General features: G+C 47.2%; 1 pseudogene; it reads left to right on the forward strand.

The window, feature by feature from the left end:
* LOC119310634 overlaps positions 1–20640 on the forward strand; it is a 53634-nt pseudogene that overhangs the window by 13560 nt on the left and 19434 nt on the right.

The following is a 20640-nucleotide window of genomic DNA, read 5'->3' on the forward strand; positions in this document are numbered from 1 at the left end:
GGAGGCTTAGCTGCAGTCCAAGTGCTCGCCTAAGTTATCGAAATCCTACCGAGTGAAGAGCAAACCTCTCACTCGGGGGCTTAGCTGCAGCCCAGCGCTCGCCTAAGTTATCAAAATCCAACCGAGTGAAGAGCAAACCTCTCACTCGGGAGGCTTAGCTGCAGTCCAAGTACTCGCCTAAGTTATTGAAATACTACCGAGTGAAGAGCAAGCCTCTCACTCTGGGCTTAGCTGCAGCTCAGTGCTCACCTAAGATATAAAAATCCTACCGAGTGGTAAGCCAGACTTCCACTCGGAGGCTTAGCTGCAGTCCAAGCATTCGCCTAAGTTATAAAAATCCTACCGAGTGGTAAGCTAGACTTCCACTCGGAGGCTTAGCTGCAGTCCAAGTACTCGCCTAAGTTATAAAAATCCTGCCGAGTGGTAAGCCAGACTTCCACTCGGGGGCTTAGCTGCAGCCCAGCGCTCACCTAAGTGGACTAAGGAATAAGTCGATTGCAGTAAGCGCCCTGCTTTGAACCTGCAAAAAACATTTCGAGCCAAAAGCAATCATATTCAAACGACAACTTCAAGTTCGGATCGATATCTAAAGGAACCGAAAGTGCTCGGGTGCTAAGCCCGTTAGGGTTTATCGGTTACAACTCCACTCGGCATACCGAGGCAAATTTAAAGCGTCGAGCTTAGAAGAAGTTTTTTACCCCTCCTGTGGAGGGCTGGAAGGTGCAACAAACTCATCAAGATCAATTCCATCTGCGATCCGAGTGGCAGCCGCAAGGAAAGTTTCCATAAAGGACCCGAAGTCGTGTTTTTTGGTGTTGGCCACCCGGAGGGCCGCCAGCTTCTCTTCTCGCGCATCTTTGCAGTGGACTCGGGCCAGACACAGAGCAACATCTGCACCGCACCGAGCCGAGGACTTCTTCCACTCCTGCACTCGACCAGGGATCGTGTTCAAGCGAGCCATCAGCGACTCAAGGTCATTCTGAAGTGTCTCCCCGGGCCAGAGCGTCGAGTCGATGCGAGATGTGGCAACCTTCAGCCTTGCAAGATAGTCCACGGCAGCTGCAACACGGGACTCCAGTCGGAACACGTTCATGGCAACTTCGTCGTTCACCGGAGAATTGACGGGGTCGAGGTTTGGTTCCAGCCGGCTAGTTTCTTCTTCAAAGTTTTGACAAAATTCTGCAAGGATGATCACCGAGTCAAGGTGATGGTCGAATGGAAAAACCACGATTGGAAATAATTGCCGAGCATAGAGGTTTACCTTCAAGCATAAGAAACAGCTTCTTGGCAAGACCACTCAGGAAGGCCTCCAGATCATTTTTTCCCAGTCAACTTACTGACTTGGTCGGTCAGGGCAGCTTTATCAGTTTTCAGTCGACTGACCTCCTTGTTGGCGATCCCAAGAGCAGCTTTCAGATTGGTATTGTCTTGTTCAAGCTTGGTGACTGAAGCTAACTTCTCGTCGGCAAGCTTGATCTTCTCAGCTAGTTCAAGGTCTTTCTTCTGTTGGGCCTCCCTTACCTTACCTGCAAGTTACAGCAAGATCAGATTTTGAAACAAACAAAGGGAAAAGCAGTCGTCAAGGTCTCACCAAACATACCTTCGGTCTCCTCCTTTGCCTTCGTCAGTTTCTCCTGAACCAGCTTCAAGTTCAGCTCGAGCTGAGTGTGCTTGTTTTCCAGCTCAGAGTAGCGAGCCACAAGATCACAGGAGTTCTACGAAGAACCAATCAAATATAAATCACTTCCGAGTGAAAAAGGAAAAATCACACGTTTCTAAGACTACAGCCGAATACAAGCATTCGACCGTAGTCTCGGGGACTACACCCAGTGGGTGCACTCAGCGTGCCCCCACTAATTCTATCGAAGATAGAGTCGACCAGTCGACCTCAAAAAGAAAAGGAGAGATGTATTCTTTAAGACTGTAATCGACTACCAGCAGTCGACCACAGTCTCGGGGACTACACCCAGTGGGTGCACTCAGCGTGCCCCCACCGGTTTGCGAAATCCATTCGACATAGTCGAATGATGGAAAGACTGAAATTATAAAACCTAAAGCCGATTGCCAGCAGTCGACCTTAGCCTTGGAGACTACACCCAGTGGGTGCACTCAGCGTGCCCCCACTAATCCTATTGAAGACAGAGTCGACCAGTCGACCAGTTTGCGAAATCCAGTCGACATAGTCGAATGACGCAAAGACTGAAATTATAAAGCCTAAGGCCGACTGCCAGCAGTCGACCTTAGCCGTGGGGACTACACCCAGCGGATGCACTCAGCGTGCCCCCGCTAACACGGAGTCTAAGTCGACACACCGACTGGGTGACTACCGTAGATGTTGGAAAGAAAAGTTTTTGATAGCATATCCTAACAGAACAGACGATGGTCGACTGACCTGAACATTGCTTTGAAGAGCGGAACTGGCGTCGTAAGCTGCCTGGCTCGCATCCCGGATGGTCCTTAACTGCTCCATCATGATCCCTGCCTGGCGTATCGCCTCCTTCGTGGCGCCAGCTTGGTCCTCTTGGACGTGGTGCGTCGTGAAGAGGGAGGGCTGCTGAGCACTCGTCAGTGGATCTGCGAAGGACACAGTGTGTCGAGTGGTGTTCTCTTCCTCCGCAATCAGAGTCTCAGGCGCCGTCACATCCTGGGGCACCCTGCTGGCGGACGCTTTCCTACTCCTTCTGCGCTTCAACGGTTCCTCATCCTCATCATCATCAGGGAGAGTGATAACAACATTGGGTGGAGCTACAGAGAAGAATCAGGATTAGAGATCATGAGTCAGTCGACTAAAAACGGCGTTAAGAATATAGTACCTGGTTTGGAGGTTGCTGCGTCCTCCATCTCATGGTCATCAGCCCGGGCTGAGGTCTCAGAAGTAGCAACACTGCAACTCCAAAGAATTAGTCGACTAACTTCAGCGTCAACCAGAGACAAAGTTCAAACAAAATAAGAAGACTTAAGCAGCATGATTACCCTGATATGGTGGGGATGGACACCTTCATCTTCGGCAAGAGCTTGGTCGGCTTTGACGGAGCCGCCCTGGGCTGCTTCGGCGCCTTTTCAGTCGACGCCGGAGAGGTGGTCCGAGGGCGCTTGGTCGACTGTGCAACGGTCGCAACCCCCTTGCCACGTTCAGTCGAAGGGTCGTGGACAAGCTTCGACCGCCTTTCTGAGCGCGGTGGTACGACCTCCTCCTCCTCTTCTTCCTCGTCTTCAGCGTCATCTTCATCACCGTCATCGTCGTCATCGTCATCATCATCCTCAGCAACGTCCGAGTCCCACTCCTCCTCCTCCTGGCTCTCCCCCCCACTCGCCTCACCCTCCTCAGTCGGAGCCTGTGCTCCATTGGGCATCGAGTACAGCTCGGTGAGGGCCTGATAGACATCAAGACAAGGATCAATCGACCAATTGGCAGAATAAACAGAAATGAATATGACAAGAACACACTGGAGAGCAGAGCAGGCATACCTTGTTTGGATCACTGTGGTGGTCGAGTGGAGGAATCCTTCTGGCTCCGCGTGGGTTATCCTTGTTTTCGGTAACGGCGGCCATCCATCTTTCCAGAGTGACATCGTCGACTGCTTCTGGATGGACCCGAGTCTCGTCCTCAGTCCCACAGTACAACCACATGCAGTGGCTCCGGAACTGAAGGGGCTGGATACGACGCCTAAGGAAAACCTCTAGGAGATCCATGCCCGTCACTCCCTCCCGAACCAACTGTACTACGCGCTCCATCAACATCTTCACGTCAGCTTTCTCCTCCGGAATCAACTTCAGAGAGGAGGGCTTGTTCACTCGGTCCATGGTAAACTGAGGGAGTCCACTCGACTGCCCCGTCGTCGACTGATCCTGGCAGTAGAACCAGGTCGACTGCCAGCCTCTGATTGACTCGGGAAAAGTCATGGCTGGGAAGGTGCTCTTGTTCCTCACCTGGATCCCCAGGCCCCCACACATTTGGACGACTTGGGTTCTTTCGTCGCCTGGGCTCGCCTTCTTCACGGTCTGAGAGCGACACGTGAATATATGCTTGAACAAGCCCTAGTGCGGTCGACAGCCCAGAAAACCCTCACACATGGACACGAACGCGGCAAGATAGGCGATAGAATTTGGGGTAAAGTGGTGGAGCTGCGCTCCAAAGAAGTTCAAGAAACCACGGAAGAAAATACTCGGCGGCAAAGAAAATCCACGATCGACATGGGTAGCCAGGAGCACGCACTCACCCTCTTCTGGCTGGGGCTGCCACTCCTTCCCTGGAAGCCTCGCAGCTCCATGGGGGATCAGGCCCTTGTTGGCCATGTCGAGGAGATCTTTCTCCGTGATGGTCGACTGGATCCAATCTCCTTGGACCCAGCCCTTCGGCAGGCGGGATCTAGATGAAGACCCGCCGCGGCTGGTGGATCTCCCCTTCGCCTTCTCCGTCGCCGACGCCTTCTTCGCGCGTTCCAGCGCCGCCGTCTTCTCCTTGGCCATGGTTGCCGGTGAGACGCGCGAGGAGAGGTTGGGCGGAGGCGAGAGCGAGCGCGTTGGGCGGAGATGAAGGAAGCAGAGAAAGAGAATCCTGAGGCACTGTACAAAAAACCCTCGCCGGGCGCATTTATAAGGTCCCTTCCGAGTGGATGACAGGTGGGCCCGGTCGATCTAATCATATCCAGGAACAGTTATGCAGGCGGGATACGTGGCGAAGAAAGCGGCGCGGGGATCGAGGCGTCTATGTCCCGTCCCATCCGAACGCCGCGGTCCGCTCCGCTTCGCGCGCTTCCCCAAATTTCGCATCCCGCGGAATCCGCGAATGGCAGACCGGTCTGTCAGACGCGGGATTTCCTGCGATCCGTCGCTCGGAAATCGTTAAAGCCCGAAAGATCACTCGACGAAAGAAGAGAATGGATCGAGTCGACTGAAGACAAGTTGGTCACTATCAATGAAGAGATTCTTTGGTCCAGAACAACGCACGACCAGTGTGCAAAAGTTAATCGGAAACAACATCAACTCCTTCCTCACTCGAAGCCTCAATCCATTCGGGGGCTAATGATGGGGTCATGTACCTAGGGTAGGGTCACAGACCTGATCTAAGTACCCTGCCCAAAGACACCCTTAGAAGAGGTCACCTTCCAGTCGACCAACGAGGGACTCACTCGACTGACTTGAAGGACTCGACCACGAAGACTCACTCGACCACCAGAAGGTCAAGAGGCACTCTGCACTGCAACGGCCTGTAATTAAGTAGACTTTATTATAGTAAAGACACTTTATGTGGGGCGTTACCAGTAACGCCCCAGACTTAACTCACCTTAAACCCTCTCCTACGTGGGCTGGCAGGGGTCCTGGCGCACTCTATATAAGCCACCCCCCTCCACAGGTAGTGGGGTTCGGCATCTTGTAACTCATATACACATAATCCACTCGACCGCCTCTGGGCTCCGAGACGTAGGGATTTTACTTCTTCCGAGAAGGGCCTGAACTCGTACATCCCTTGTGTTTACAACCTCTCCATAGCTAGGACCTTGTCTCTCCATACCTACCCCCCACTCTACTGTCAGGCTTAGAACCACGACACACGTCGCCACGCCCGCCCCCAACCATTGCGACCTGACCCGCCGCTCCTTCGCCGCCCCAGTGCCTCCATCCGCCCCACGCCGGGCCACCATCGCCTCCTAAACCACCTGCTGCCCGGCCGTCGGGGACGCCGCCTTTGGAGCAGGGACGGCGCCGCCGCCGCCTTCCCGCCGCCACAGCCTTCCCGTCTGCTGGACGGCAGTGACGCCCCGCCGCCGCCGCCTGGATTGCCTGCCGCCGATGGCGCTGAGAATCAGTCAGCCACCGCAGTCACCGGGATTGCCTGCCCTCGAGCGAGGCCACACTCGCAACCGCCGATGGCGCCGATTTCGACAAGGTCTCCCGCCATATAAGCGCGCAAGGGATCTGAGGTGCGTCCCATCAACACAACCATCGTCTCCAACAAATCAGAGAAGAATACACGATTTCTCTTCCCTCTTCTTAATTCCCTTGTCGCTTTCGTCAATGTGAGTACATGATTACATATATGCGATCTACTATATTGCCATTGAACTAATGTGTGTGCAACACATGTTCTCTGGTGTCGAATTTGGAGTTTGATCCCAGGCTTTACTGCTATGTAATTTACTTATTAATTTCCATTAGATTCCATCTTTCTCACTACACGATGGTCTAGATTCAGAAAGCAATTACAAAATATATTGTCAAATCTCTCCCATCCAAGACAAGCTGATAAAAACATATACTCCCTCCGTAAACTAACATAAGAGCATTTAGATCAATAAAATAGTGATCTAAACGCTCTTATGTTAGCTTACAGAGGGAGTACTTTTTAAGAGAGGCTGCTGATCCAAATCTTTATTTTTGCCGAAATATAGAGTTTTGGCGATACTATTTAAAATAGGTTATTGCATTACACCATCTCCTGTCCGTGCTAACCAGAACAATTATATAGGGAATTTCATAGAGAACGAGATAGACGAGGTAAAATAAAAGTGCCATCTGATGACAAATCAATACTGCAAAGTGAAGTTTACTTTCATTTGTAGCTGCGGAAAAGTTCTGCAATTCTTTTGAGAACAAGATTAACACTTGTCTGGATTATGTAACACACGTTATTATTATCTTGCCCACAATGACATGCATGTTTAGCCAAGTTTATATGATGACATGCTTACCTTTTTGTGTGTGTGACTACACTAGTGCAGAACCGGGCAATAGCACCGGTTCGTAAGGCCCTTTAGTGCCGGTTCCATAACCGGCACTAAAGTGTGGGCACTAAAGCCCCCCCCCCCTTTAGTACCGGTTCAGCACGAACCGGTGTTAAAGGGAAACCACGTCGCACGAGCCAGCTCCAGGGGCCTGGAGCCCTTTAGTACCGGTAGGTAAGACCAACCGGTACTATAAGGTTTGGGGGGTTTTTAGTTTTATGATTTCTTTTTCATTTAATTTTGTGTTTCCATTTTAATTCTTTTTCGTTTGCTGGTATTTTACGATACTACACATTGTACACGTTATGCATATATATATATATATATATATATATATATATATATATATATATATATATATATATATATATATATATAAAATTTCTAGTAGAACCAATCATGCATATATATATCATCAATGTCTCACAAACCATCATATTAATTAATTCACACATACACACATGTATAGCTATATACAATTTCTCCTACATATGCATGTTGCCTTCGGAGCCAGTGGCATTAGCCTAATTGGTGCCTTCGGAGCACTATGACAATTGGAAGTGGTTTTCATGGGGGCGGTAGCGGGTAATAGTATTCTCCCTTCGGATTTATGACCTGGTCGAGCAAAAATCCCGCTATTTCCTCTTGAAGTGCTTCTACGCGCTCCGTTTCTAGGAGCTTCGCCCGCACCTCTCTGAACTGTTAAGAAGGAGATCAATATGCATGTGTATTAGTTGTGTGACTAGATATCGATAATGGTGTAAAAATTGTGAATAGTGTTTTGACAAGTGTACCCATTCCTGTCTTTGAGATCTGCTCCTTTCGTACGCCATCATGCGAATGTTCTCGCAAACGCAGAATGCACACAGATCAGTCCCCTGCGCCTGCTTCAGGGCCTTTACGAGAATGGAATTTGATCAGATAATAATTAATCAAGCATGATAATTAAAGATATGGCAGCTAGCTAGCTAGCTAGTACTACTTAATTACTTACCTTGGGTCTTCCCCATTTAAGCTTTTCTTTCCATTCGCCATCCGTGACGCTGATGAACCTTGCCCAAGCCCTGCCCGCCGACAAAGAAAATGAATAAAGGGGTTATTAAATAGTTCATATCATGAAATGACGAACTAAATAGGCCGAGATATATAGTTAATAATGATTGAAATTACCTGTTGACTATCCCAAACAAGATGTTATAGTCAGTTTTTTCTTTGAGTAGTGAGTCCAGTATTTCAACTGTTCCGGCGTCAACTTTAATGATACACAAGACCCAGTGAAATCTGCATGCATGCACGTTTGCATGTCTTAATTAAGCGGGCATATGTAAGCAAAAATATGTAGCTAGCTAGTGGGCAAAAACAGAGAATTTGTAGTTCAAGACAGTGTTACTCACTGGAAGTTGTAAGGAAGTAGTATATCTTCATTGTATTTGAGGCGCTTCAAGAACTCTAGCATGCTGTCCTCTACGGCCTTTTGATGACGTGGATCTATTTTCCATGTGTATTCATTAACGGTGTTTGGGTCAATGAACCCAATGCCATAGCGTCCACCTTTTCTCATTTCATACATCTTCATCCTGCATATAATACCACAGAAAAGAATATAGTGAGGATAATTACAGGTAATGATTAATCAAAAGGATCACTACAGCTAGCTTGAGACTTAAATTATAGAAAGAAATTACTTACAGACAATAGCAACTGACGATAGATTTGTCGAGTGTGTCTTGATTGTATAACTGAAACAGTTCAGAATACTCAACGGACACAGCTTTCTCATGGTAGTAATGCTCCTCCTTGACATTCACCATGAGGGACAATCGATCAGAAATCTTGGTAACGTTCATGTACCATTGATGCAATTCATACATTCTCGTTGGGAGGTTCTTGACCTTGTCTGGCTCGACCAAAGGTTGGCCCCGGACATATTTCCGTTTTATTTCATCCTCTCTAAGCACAGGCATGGGCTCGATCTCGAGGAGTTGTCCAACAGTGATTTTGAGAACTTCAGCCTGCATTATATGGTCCTCCGTTATTACCACATTGCCCACCTCAGGAACGTAAACTGTTTGCCCACAATAATATTGAGCGCGCGTACTGTCATGTGTTGTTGGCACAACAAGCGAGGGGATCGATTGCGCTGCCTGTTCTCCCAGCTAGGGAATGGTTTTCCCGCAGTTTTTGACAGCTGCTTCTTGTTTGCTCGATCCCGAGCTCGCCTCCTTACGTAGACGTGCTCGATTTAACTTCCTGATGTGGCGCTCATAGTCTGTGTCAACAGGCTTGGGAGCTAGTGGTTGAGCCATACAGATGAAGTGGTCAATCATTTCCTCAGGCACTTTCTCCCTTGGCGGCGGTGGCGGTTTTGGTGCAAAATGGGCTTCCACCTCGGACTTCGATATGGCTGTGATTTCCTCCTCGGACCTGTCATAAGCCCTCTGCGGAAGAGGCGTGAGGGTTGGACCATATTTATATCGCTTGCCTCCGCCTGTACTACCTCGACTCGTACCGCTACGCACCATAGCTGCGGGGTGTCTCTTCTGCGATTGCTGAGGCGGCGGAGACGGCTGACGGGGCTGAGTTGGACAAGGAGGAGTGGCCGCCTGAAGCTGTGCCGGATTTGGAGGAGGAGTGGCATGAGGTTGTGCCGGACTTGGAGGAGGAGTGGACGTCCGACGCTGTGGCGTACTTGGAGGAGGAGGAGTGGCCTGACACTTTGCCGGACTTGGAGGAGGAGTGGCCTGACACTTTGCCGGACTTGGTGGACTTGCAGGAGCGGGAGACTACTGACTCGGTGGCGGACTTCGACGAGGAGTCGGCTGACGCGGTGTCTGTGGCCTTCGAAAGATGATGCAATCATTTTTCCATAGGATGATACGTTTGTTGGCGTCTCCGAGAAAGCGCTCATCGTCACCTCCAGGAATGTCAAGCTCTAGCTCCGAATATGGGTCCACCACCTCATCAACCAAGACACGAGCATAGCCCGCTGGAATCGGGTTGCAATGGAAGGTTGCCTCGGGGGGATTTGTAAAAGCAACGGCGTCCGCCACCTTCATGGATATGTTCTTCATTTTGACGTGTAGCTCGCAGCTAGTGTTCTTCGTGATGTCATCCACGGGGTATCTACCCAGCATTGCGTTGTCCGGGGCGGAACCCACGCTGCTTCTCGGCATGGATGGGGCGGTGCTATCCAATGCTGGATCATTCGCTAGCTGCTGCAGCTGCTGAGACCCCCTTTGCTGGGTAAGTGAGTCGATCTGCTCCTGCTGCCGCTGGAATTTGAGTACCAATTCCGCTTGACTTGCTTCTAGGCCTTGAAGGTGTTCATAGTCCCGCTTCCTCTTCTCCTCCTCCATCTTCCTCTTCTTCTCCTCCGCAATCTTCTTTCTCGCACGGGTTCTGTAGTCGGTGTTCCAGTCTGAAAACCCCTCATACCACGGAATAGCGCCCTTGCCTCGTGTTCTTCCCGGGTGTTCAGGATTTCCCAGGGCACGCGTAAGCTCGTCGTTCTCTCTGTTGGGCTGGAACACCCCCGATCGTGCCTCTTCTATTGCAACAAGTATCGCATCGTCGGCTCCCTTCAGACTTGCCCTCGTCGAAACATTGCCTGTCTTCGGGTCCAACTCCCCTCCATGCGCATAGAACCAAGTCCTGACCCTGGGGGGCCAGCTCTTAGTAATCGGAGTGGCACCTGGATCCTCCATCTCTTTCTCAGACTTATCCCACTTAGGCATTGCCACCGCATAGCCACCTGGCCCCAGCTTATGGAACTTATCCTTTTTTTCGGCATTCTTCTTGTTTATTCTCGACCGTTCCTTAGCTAATTCTGAATCCTTGAATTTCACGAAATCGTCCCAATGAGCACATTGGTTCTCTAGTGTTCCCTCGAATACTGGAGTCTTCCTTCCTCCCTTGACGTACTTGTCCCATTCACGATTCTTGTGGTTCTTGAATGCAACTGCCATCTTCCTAAGAGCAGCGTCCTTGACTTTCTGCACATCTGCTTCTGTGAAATGATCTGGTAGGGTGAAATGTTCCATGAGAGTATCCCAAAGCAGATCTTTTTGATTCTTGTCGACAAAAGTAACATCTGGACGTGGAGCAGCGTCCTCTTTGCCTTTTTGTCTTTTGTCTTTTGCTGGCTCTCTCCATTTTTGAAGGGAGATCGGGAGTTGGTCCTTCACAAGAACTCCGCACTGACGAACGAACTTGTCCGCAATATTTTTAGGCGCTAATGGTTCGCCATTAGGTCTGACTGCCTCGATATTGTACTTTACGCCCTCCTTCAACTTTTTGTTCGAGCCTCGTTTCGTCCTTTTGCCTGAAGATGTGCTCGATCCAGATGGCTAAAAGAACAAAGATCGATTCGTTAATATATCTTCAAGTCATTTAAAACATGTGATGATCACCAGATACCTGCTTAGATAAATATATATACCTCGCCGGTCTTTGTTGTTTCAGGATCAACATGTTCTTCGTCATCGTCATAATCGTAGTTCATGAATTCATCAATTCGGTCGTCGCGACCGAATATCATATCACCCTCTCTGGTGTTGTTTAGAAATTCGGAGCCGTCATAATCTTCTTCATTCTGATCATCATCTGGCCCGCGTATCATGTCGAACATGGTCTGTTCTCCCTCTCTGTCGGTATTGTCTGCCATAGCTTTTATTTAACTAATTCAAAAGAAATATAAAACCATTTAGTATTCAAATTACATCGTCTCGAATAATAGATATAATCTCGAATACTTCGTCTAGAATAATAGATATAATCTCGAATACATCGTCTCGAATAATATATAATATTGAATAGTACATCACTGGCTAGCTAATTAAAGATCGAATACTACAAAAGAATCTAGGACACTCACGGTTCCTGCGGCGCGGACGCCCAAAGAGAAGGAACCCTCACAGGATCATAGCTGAAGTGAGATCCCCGAAGATACTGCCAGGTATTGGAGAACCTGCCGTCCTCTAACGCAACTATGTAGCGATGGACATGCTCGTCCTCCTCCCTGACACGGCGACGTACCACCTCCGGCGGGGCCGGGTCCCTCCGCACCGAAACTGGCCCACGCGAATGCTACCAAACGAGATCAGGGTCGACGACGGGACCCGGGGCCGGGTTCCTCATCAAGCGGCGCGCCCCTCCAGGCAGCACCTCTCAGTGCCAGCCTGGCGGAGCCCAATCCCGGACATGGGTCGGCTGAACGTCGTCGCAGACGAGTCGACGGCGAGGATGCGGGCCGGGCATTGTCGAGAACAAATACTAGCTATATGCCCGCAAAAAGTAATATTTTTTTAATGATTGGATTTTGATAACTAAAATTTCTAACATTTCTACTATTTCAAAAATCTATATACTATTTCATACTAATTAAGCATCTAACACTAAAAACAGAAAACACAACTTCTATACATCCATTAAAAAACTGAAAAAACAACATTATATAAAAAAATTCCATACTAATTAAACACTTATTATATACTAATAATAATAATCTAAATTATATACTAATTAAACATAAAAAATTTCCATACTAATTAAACACTAATTTCCATATAATTTTTTTTGATAACTAAAACAATAATAATCTAAATAATCTAAACTAATTAAACATACAAAATACGTATATACTAATATATACATGCATTAATTCATACATATGTGTGTGTGTGTGTTCCATATAAAAAAATTTGATAACTAAAACAATAATAATCTAAATAATCTAAATTATATACTAATTCATGCTTGTGTGTGTGTGTGTGTTTTGATAACTAAAACAATAATAATCTAAATAATCTAAATTATATACTAATTCATGCTTGTGTGTGTGTGTGTGTGCTCGGGGCCGGGAGGGGCGGCGCCCATGGTGGCCGCCGGGGGCGAGGGAGAGAGGTTAGAGGGGGAGAGCTCACAGCGGGGCGACGACGACGGAGAGGCGACGGCAGCGACGGGGACGGGGGCGGCGACGGGGACGGGGGCGGCGACGGGGACGGGGGCGGGCCCGGGGCGGCGATGGCGACGGAGACGACGGAAACAAAGGAAGAATGAAAATTTCGTAAGTCGAGTATATATAGAAGGCACCTTTAGTACCGGTTGGAGCCACCAACCGGTACTAAAGGCCTGTTTTGGCCAGGCCAAACGGCGGGAAGCGACCCCCTTTAGTACCGGGTGGTGGCACAAACCGGTACTAAAGGACCCCCCTTTAGTACCGGTTTGTGCCACGACCCGATACTAAAGGGGTCGCGCTGCCACCCCAAAGTTTAGTCCCACCTCGCCGGGCGAAGGGCAGCCGCACTGGTTTATAAACCCAGCCACGACTACCACTTCGAACTCATCTATATAGCTAGCAGGCTTGTGGGCCTAAACTCTGCGTGCTGCCCTGTGAGTCTGCTGGGCCTTTAAGGCCTGTAATTACACACCTGTGGCCTATCAGGCCCACAGGGCAGCGCCCCAATTTTTTTATAGTTTTTTTCTTTTCTGCTTTATTTTCTTCTATTTATTTTTGCGTAGTTTTTTGTATAGTTTTTTCTTTTCTGTTATATTTATTTTCTTCTATTTATATGTGAGTAGTTTTTCATCTAGTTTGCCAAAATTCAACATTTTCAGAGTTCATTTTGTAGTGATTTTCAATTTCACGGTCATTCTGTAAACGATTGAAAAATAGCAAATATAATTTTTTTTTTCTTTTCTGCTTTATTTTTTCTTCTATTTATTTCTGAGTAGTTTTTTCTTTTCTGCTATATTTATTTTCTTCTATTTATTTTTGAGTAGTTTTTTTATATAGTTTTTTTCTTTTCAGCTATAGTTTTTCTTTCTTTTCTGCTATTTTTTCTGTTAGTGCCCGTACTTTTCAAATTTGAATAGTTTAAATTTTGAATTATTTGAAATTAGTGTGAATTTGTTTGCACATAAAAAAATTTCGCGTTTCAAATGCCAAAACACATAACTACCCTAACTATTACAGAGATTCCCCTCTCGGTGCGAAACACAGAAGAAAGTGATGATAGCTAGTGAAGCCGATCACATCCCAGATCTTTGGGTGTGAAACTTTTTTTTCGCGTGTGTCCCTTTGCGCCGTAACCATAGAAAATCTTCATCATTTAACGGGATGCTCGGGTCAATATTCACTGTGAATGGAGCAATTTCATCAAACTTTTCATAATCTTCTGACTTGTCTGTCTTGTCATCCACTCCCACGATGTTTCTCTTCCCAAAAAGAACTATGTGCCGCTTTGGCTCATCGTACGATGCATTCGCTTCCTTATCTTCTCTTTTTCTTGGCTTGGTAGACATGTCCTTCACATAGAAAACATGTGCCACATCATTGGCTAGGACGAATGGTTCGTCTGCATACGCAAGATTGTTGAGATCCACTGTTGTCATTCCGTACTGCGGGTCTTCCGTTACCCCGCCTTGTGTCATATTGACCTATTTGCACCGAAACAAAGGGACCTTTAAACCACGTCGATAGTCAAGTTCCCATATGTCCTGTATATAACCATAATATGTTTCATTTCCCGTCTTGGTTTCTGCATCAAAGCGGACACCACTGTTTTGGTTGGTGCTCTTCTTATCTTGGGCGATCGTGTAAAATGTATTACCATTTATCTCGTACCCTTTGAAAGTCATTATATTCGAAGATGGTAACTGGGACAGCAAGTACAGGTCATCTTCAATAGAGGTGTCATGCATGGTACGTGTCTGCAACCAGCTGGCGAAACTCCTGGTTTGTTCACGTGTAATCCAGTCATCAGACCGCTCCGGGTGTTTGGAGCGTAGCAAATTCTTGTGTTCATCCATATACGGAGCCACCAAGGCGAAATTCTGTAGAACTGTGTAGTGTGCTTCAGTGAGAGAATGTCCGTCCATACATATTATTTGTTCCCCTCCTAGCGTGCCTTTTCCATCCAGTCTGCCCTTATGTCGCGATTCAGGAACACCAATCGGCTTAAGGTCAGGAACAAAGTCAATACAAAACTCAATGACCTCCTCATTTTGATGGCCCTTGGAGATGCTTCCTTCTAGCCTAGTACGGTTATGAACATATTTCTTTAAGACTCCCATGAACCTCTCAAAGGGGAACATATTGTGTAGAAATACAGGACCCAAAACGTTAATCTCTTCGCATAGGTGAACTAGGACGTGCGTCATGATGTTAAAGAAGGATGGTGGGAACACCAACTCGAAACTGACAAGATATTGCACCAAATCATTCTCTAACCTTGGTATGATTTCTGGATCGATTACCTTCTGAGAGATTGCATTGAGAAATGCACATAGCTTCACAGTGGCTAATCGAACGTTTTCTGGTAGAAGCCCCCTCAATGCAACCGGAAGCAGTTGCATCATAATCACGTGGCAGTCATGAGACTTTAGGTTCTGGAACTTTTTCTCTGCCATGTTTATTATTCCCTTTATATTCGACGAGAAGCCAGACGGTACCTTAATACTGAGCAGGCATTCAAAGAAGATTTCCTTCTCTTCTTTGGTAAGAGCGTAGCTTGCATGACCCTCATGTATGCCATCTTCTCCGTGCATACGTTGCTGGTCCTCCCGTGCCTTTCCATACACGCCCAAGAAGCCAAGCAGGGTCATGCAAAGATTCTTCATCACGTGCATCACGTCGATTGCGGAGCGGACCTCTAGGTCTTTCCAATATGGCAGGTCCCAAAATATAGATTTCTTCTTCCACATGGGTGCGCGTCCGTCAGCGTCCTTTGAAACAGGTTGTCCGCCAGGACCCTTTCCAAATATCACCTTCAAATCCTTGACCATATCATGTACATCAGCACTAGTACGGTGGCGAGGCTTCGTCCGGTGATCCGCCTCACCTTTGAAATGCTTGCCTTTCTTTCTTACGGGATGCCTGCTCGGAAGAAATCGTCGATGTCCCAGGTACACATTCTTCTTACAACTATTCAAATATATACTGTCGATATCATCCAAACAGTGCGTGCATCCGTGGTATCCCTTGTTTGTCTGTCCTGAAAGGTTACTGAGAGCAGGCCAATCATTGATGGTCACGAACAGCAACGCCTTTAGGTCAAATTCTTCCCCCATGTGCTCATCCCACGCACGTACACCTGTTCCATTCCACAGTTGTAAGAGTTCTTCAACTAATGGCCTTAGGTACACATCAATGTCGTTGTCGGGTTGCTTAGGGCCTTGGATGAGCACTGGCATTATAATGAACTTCTGCTTCATGCACAACCAAGGAGGAAGGTTATACAAACATAGAGTCATAGGCCAGGTGCTATGGTTGCTGCTCTGCTCCCCAAAAGGATTAATGCCATCTACGCTTAGACCAAACCATACGCTCCTTGCGTCATCTACAAACTCCTTCCCGTACTTTCTTTCGATTTTTCTCCACTGTGACCCGTCAGCGGGTACTCTCAACTTTCCGTCTTTCTTACGGTCTTCTCTGTGCCATCGCATCGCCTTGGCATGCTCTTTGTTTTGGAACAAACGTTTCAACCGTGGTATTATAGGAGAATACCACATCACCTTGGCAGGAATCTTCTTCCTGGGGCGCTCGCCCTCGACATCACCATGCTCATCGCGGCTGATCTTATAGCGCAATGCACCACATACTGAGCAAGCGTTCAAATCCTCGTACTCACCGCGGTAGAGGATGCAATCATTAGGGCATGCATGTATCTTCTGCACCTCTAACCCTAGAGGGCAGACAGCCTTCTTTGCTTTGTACGTACTCTCGGGCAATTCGTTGTCCTTTGGAAGCATATCCTTTATCATTACCAGCAACTTTCCAAATCCCTTGTCAGATACACCATTCTCTGCCTTCCATTGCAGCAATTTCAGTGTGGTGCCTAGCTTTTTCTTGTCACCTACGCAATTCGGGTACAACAATTTTTTGTGATCCTCTAACATGCGCTGCAACTTCTTCTTCTCCAAATCACTTGCGCAGTTTCTCTTTGCATCGGCAATGGCCCGGCCTAGATCATCAACGGGCTCATCTGATGCCTCTTCTTCAGCTTCTTCCCGCATTGCCGGCTCAGCTTCTTCCCGCATTACCGGCTCAGCTTCTTCCCTCATTGTTGTATCATCGTATTCAGGGAACCCATGGCCAGGATAGCTGTCGTCGTCCTCTTCTTCTTCATTGTCTTCCATCATAACCCCTCTTTCTCCGTGCTTGGTCCAAACATTATAGTGGGGCATGAAACCGGACTCAAACAGGTGGACGTGAATGGTTCTTGACGTAGAGTAATTGCGATCATTCTTACAGCCAGCACATGGACAAGGCATAAAACCATCCGCCCGCTTGTTTGCCTCAGCCGCAAGCAGAAAAGTATGCACGCCCTCAACGAACTGGGGAGAGCATCGGTCTTCGTACATCCATTGCCGGCTCATCTTCATTACACAACACTGAATAGACCAAATTAATACAAGTTCATACATAAAGTTCATACAACACTTAAATGCAACAAACAAATAACTCTCTAGCTAAAGCATTTAAATGCAACAACAAATGCGATCAAGATCGCAACTAAGGTAACAATTGATCCAATAGCATAATGATACCAAGCCTCACTATCGATGGCATATTTTCTAATCTTTCTAATCTTCAAGCGCATTTTCTCCATCTTGATCTTGTGATCATCGACGACATCGGCAACATGCAACTCCAATTCCATCTTCTCCCCCTCAATTCTTTTCGATTTTTCTTTCAAGTACTCGTTTTCTCTTTCAACTAAATTTAACCTCTCGACAATAGGGTCGGTTGGAATTTCCGGTTCACATACCTCCTAGATAAAAATATCTATGTCAACTTGATGGGCATAATTTGTCATAAACACGAAATGCAACAAATAGTTTTAAAAGAGAATATACCACATCCGAATCATAACAAGGACGAGGGCCGACGGGGACGGATATCAAAACCATGGCACTATGTATAACAAACAACGTACGGGTAAGATAATTATTATACGAGTAACTATATATCCAAATCACACAAACATCATTTTTTATATAAAATTTCATGAACAAGAGGCTCACCACAAGGTGGTGCCGGCGACGGGACGGTGCGGGCGATCGATGGTGGTTACGACGGAGATTTAGAAGGCACTAAGTAAACCACACCTACATATGCAAACTAAGTGTTATTTTGACCTCAAATTGCATATAAATCAAATACTACCACATATAATTCCTCCCAAATTACTAAAACCCACAATTAATCACTATATAAACCAATGCAAGAGCTAATCTAGCAATGAGAGATGAAAGGACAAAGTTGCTAACCTTGGTGATCATTTGAACGGATGAGGGCCTGCAAATCTTGACAAATTTGAGGTAAATTTTGTGATGAACTCGAGAGGAAGAAGGGAAGAACAAAAGAGAGGGAGAGGGGAAAGGGGGAAGAACAGAGTGCGGGTGGACGAAGGATTTATATAGGACGACCTTTAGTACCGGTTCGTGGCACGAACCGGTACTAAAGGTGCTGGAAGGGCCCCACTCTGACAACATCCTGCCACCACTCTCATTAGTACCGGTTCGTGGCACGAACCGGTGCTAAAGGTTTGCCACGAACCGGTACTAAAGAGCTCCTCCCGGCTAGCCGTTGGAACCGGCACTAATGGACACATTAGTGCCGGTTCTGTTACAAACCGGGACTAATTTGTCTCACATTTGACCCTTTTTCTACTAGTGCTACTGTCACATCTTGGTTCTCACTTCTTCTATTTGATATATGTGTAGGGTCTAGCCCGTTTACAGAAGCATTTTCTATCATGGTTCCATCTCCCACAGGTATAGACGTGCATCCTTGTTCCTGGAGACCAGCTCATACATTGCTCTTCAGTTATGTCTCCTACATATATAGATCTACATGGTTGTCCATGTCTTTGTTCTTGCTTGTGAAATTGCACATTGCAACAAAAAAATTTCCAAAGCATCCTTGCCTAAACAACTTTGTTTTTTGGCTAGCAAATCTTTTATTCATTTTCCTATCTCACCATGCTATTAATTGCATTTTAGTCTACTTGCTTTTTTTACATTACCCATACTTTCCCATTGCATTGCCAGTTGTCGATGACGTGTTCATGAACTCACATGGCTCAAACACTGGTATGCTCAGTCAAAATATATTTATATTATGTAATTAATTATCAAAAGGACACTAACTGATTTCTTCTTTCATATTTTATAATCTGTTAATTGTAGATATTGCTGGTGTAGTCATGTATGTGGGCCTAGTTGACCATGATACATATTCCCCTCTACGCATGAGGGAAGTAGCATTGATCGACGCTGGCATGCAAATTATCTTCCTACACATTTTTGAAGAACTAGCTGAACGCCATTGGAATGAACTTCTTTCTGCTGAAGCAAATGTTTTTCTTGATATTGGCTTAATCATGGAAACCTGGATGAAGGTTGATCAACTATCAAGTAAGCTTTTTGCTTAAGAAGTGTCGCACCATTTTAGTGTCATGTCATTACTAACTTGAGAATTGATAACAGAAACTCTTCTTAGCACGGGGCCCACAACTTTATGCATACATCACTCCTCAAGTTGCCACAATGTTCACAAAACCGGCCCCGGATCTTGTGTGTCGTGTCGTGTCGTGTTCCTGTGTGCCTCACCATTTTCCTTCTCCCTCCCATCGAGGCATCGACACGCCGCCCCGACCGAGCATCCATCCCACCCATTTTTCCACTCGCGCTCCCATTCCCGCCGCCCCAATCCTCCAAAACCCTACCCACCTACACCCCGCCAGCCATGGCGCCGCCCCCACCTCCGGTAAGCACCCCCCCTCCCCCTGACCCAGCCTCGTACCCCGCACTGGCCCTATCCCGGCCCCTTTCCTTCCCCTGCAGCTGCAGGCCCGCAGCAGCGGCGGCTCCTCAAGGCGGCGGCGGACGGCGACCTCGGCCGCTTCAAGAGTACGCATGCGCCTCCCTCTCCCCGTGCCGGTTTCCTGCTGGGTCATTTGTTTTTGCTCGATCCTGATTTGGGTGGATCTCTTTTTTTTCGTCAGGCATCGCGAGCGCGCTCGACGGCGGGAAGGGCCGCGTCAGGGAGGCGGTGGAGGCCGCCAGGGACGCCGGATCCAGGGCGCTGCACGCCGCCGCCGGCCACGGGAGGATGCCGGTGTGCGTGTACCTGGTCGAGAAGCTTCGCGTGAATGTCAATGCCGGAGACGACAGACTGCACGGATGCTTTTATTTTTGCTGCATCAATCATAGTGCCACCTGTGTGTTCTCTTCATTTTTGGGGATTATTTTTTTGGCAAAAACATGCCTGCAGGGGTGTGTTTACAAATACCTACTTGCCAGCTTAATCCTTGCGTCCAAATACCAGCTTGCCAGCTTAATCCTTACGTTCAAGCAAACACCACAATGTGTTAACGTGGTTTCAAATTGAGGAGCCCCGGCTCGGTTTGGCCTATTGATTGGTGATGCGGTGCTCTCATGGACATCCAGCGAGGATCCAGATGTGGATTGTTATGTAAATCCTTCGGTTGTATAGTAGGAAATAGAGACATGCTTCGATGTTTCATAGTAAACATGAATAATCTTGGTATGAATTTCTTATTTTGGTCAGAACATATGATCTTCTAAACTTCTTATTCTGATGATTTCGATAGGTGATACACCTCTGGTCTATGCATTCCGTGGTCGGAATGTGGATACTGTGAGGTATCTCCTTGATCATGATGCTGATCCAGAAAAGCGTGGTGAACATGGAATGACTGTTCTCCATGTGGCAGCTGGAGGAGGTAACCCCTGTGTAAATATATATGCCAAGTTTCTATTGTTCATGCTGTTATGTGCAATCAAACATTTAGAAGCTTGGCCGCTAATATGTTGATAAGTATCAAGATTTGTTATATAAAACTTATGTCATAGATTTGTTGATAGGTATGAAGACAAATCTATTCGC

Source organism: Triticum dicoccoides, chromosome 5B, assembly GCF_002162155.2.
Source record: "Triticum dicoccoides isolate Atlit2015 ecotype Zavitan chromosome 5B, WEW_v2.0, whole genome shotgun sequence".
NCBI classification, from domain to species: Eukaryota; Viridiplantae; Streptophyta; class Magnoliopsida; order Poales; family Poaceae; genus Triticum; species Triticum dicoccoides.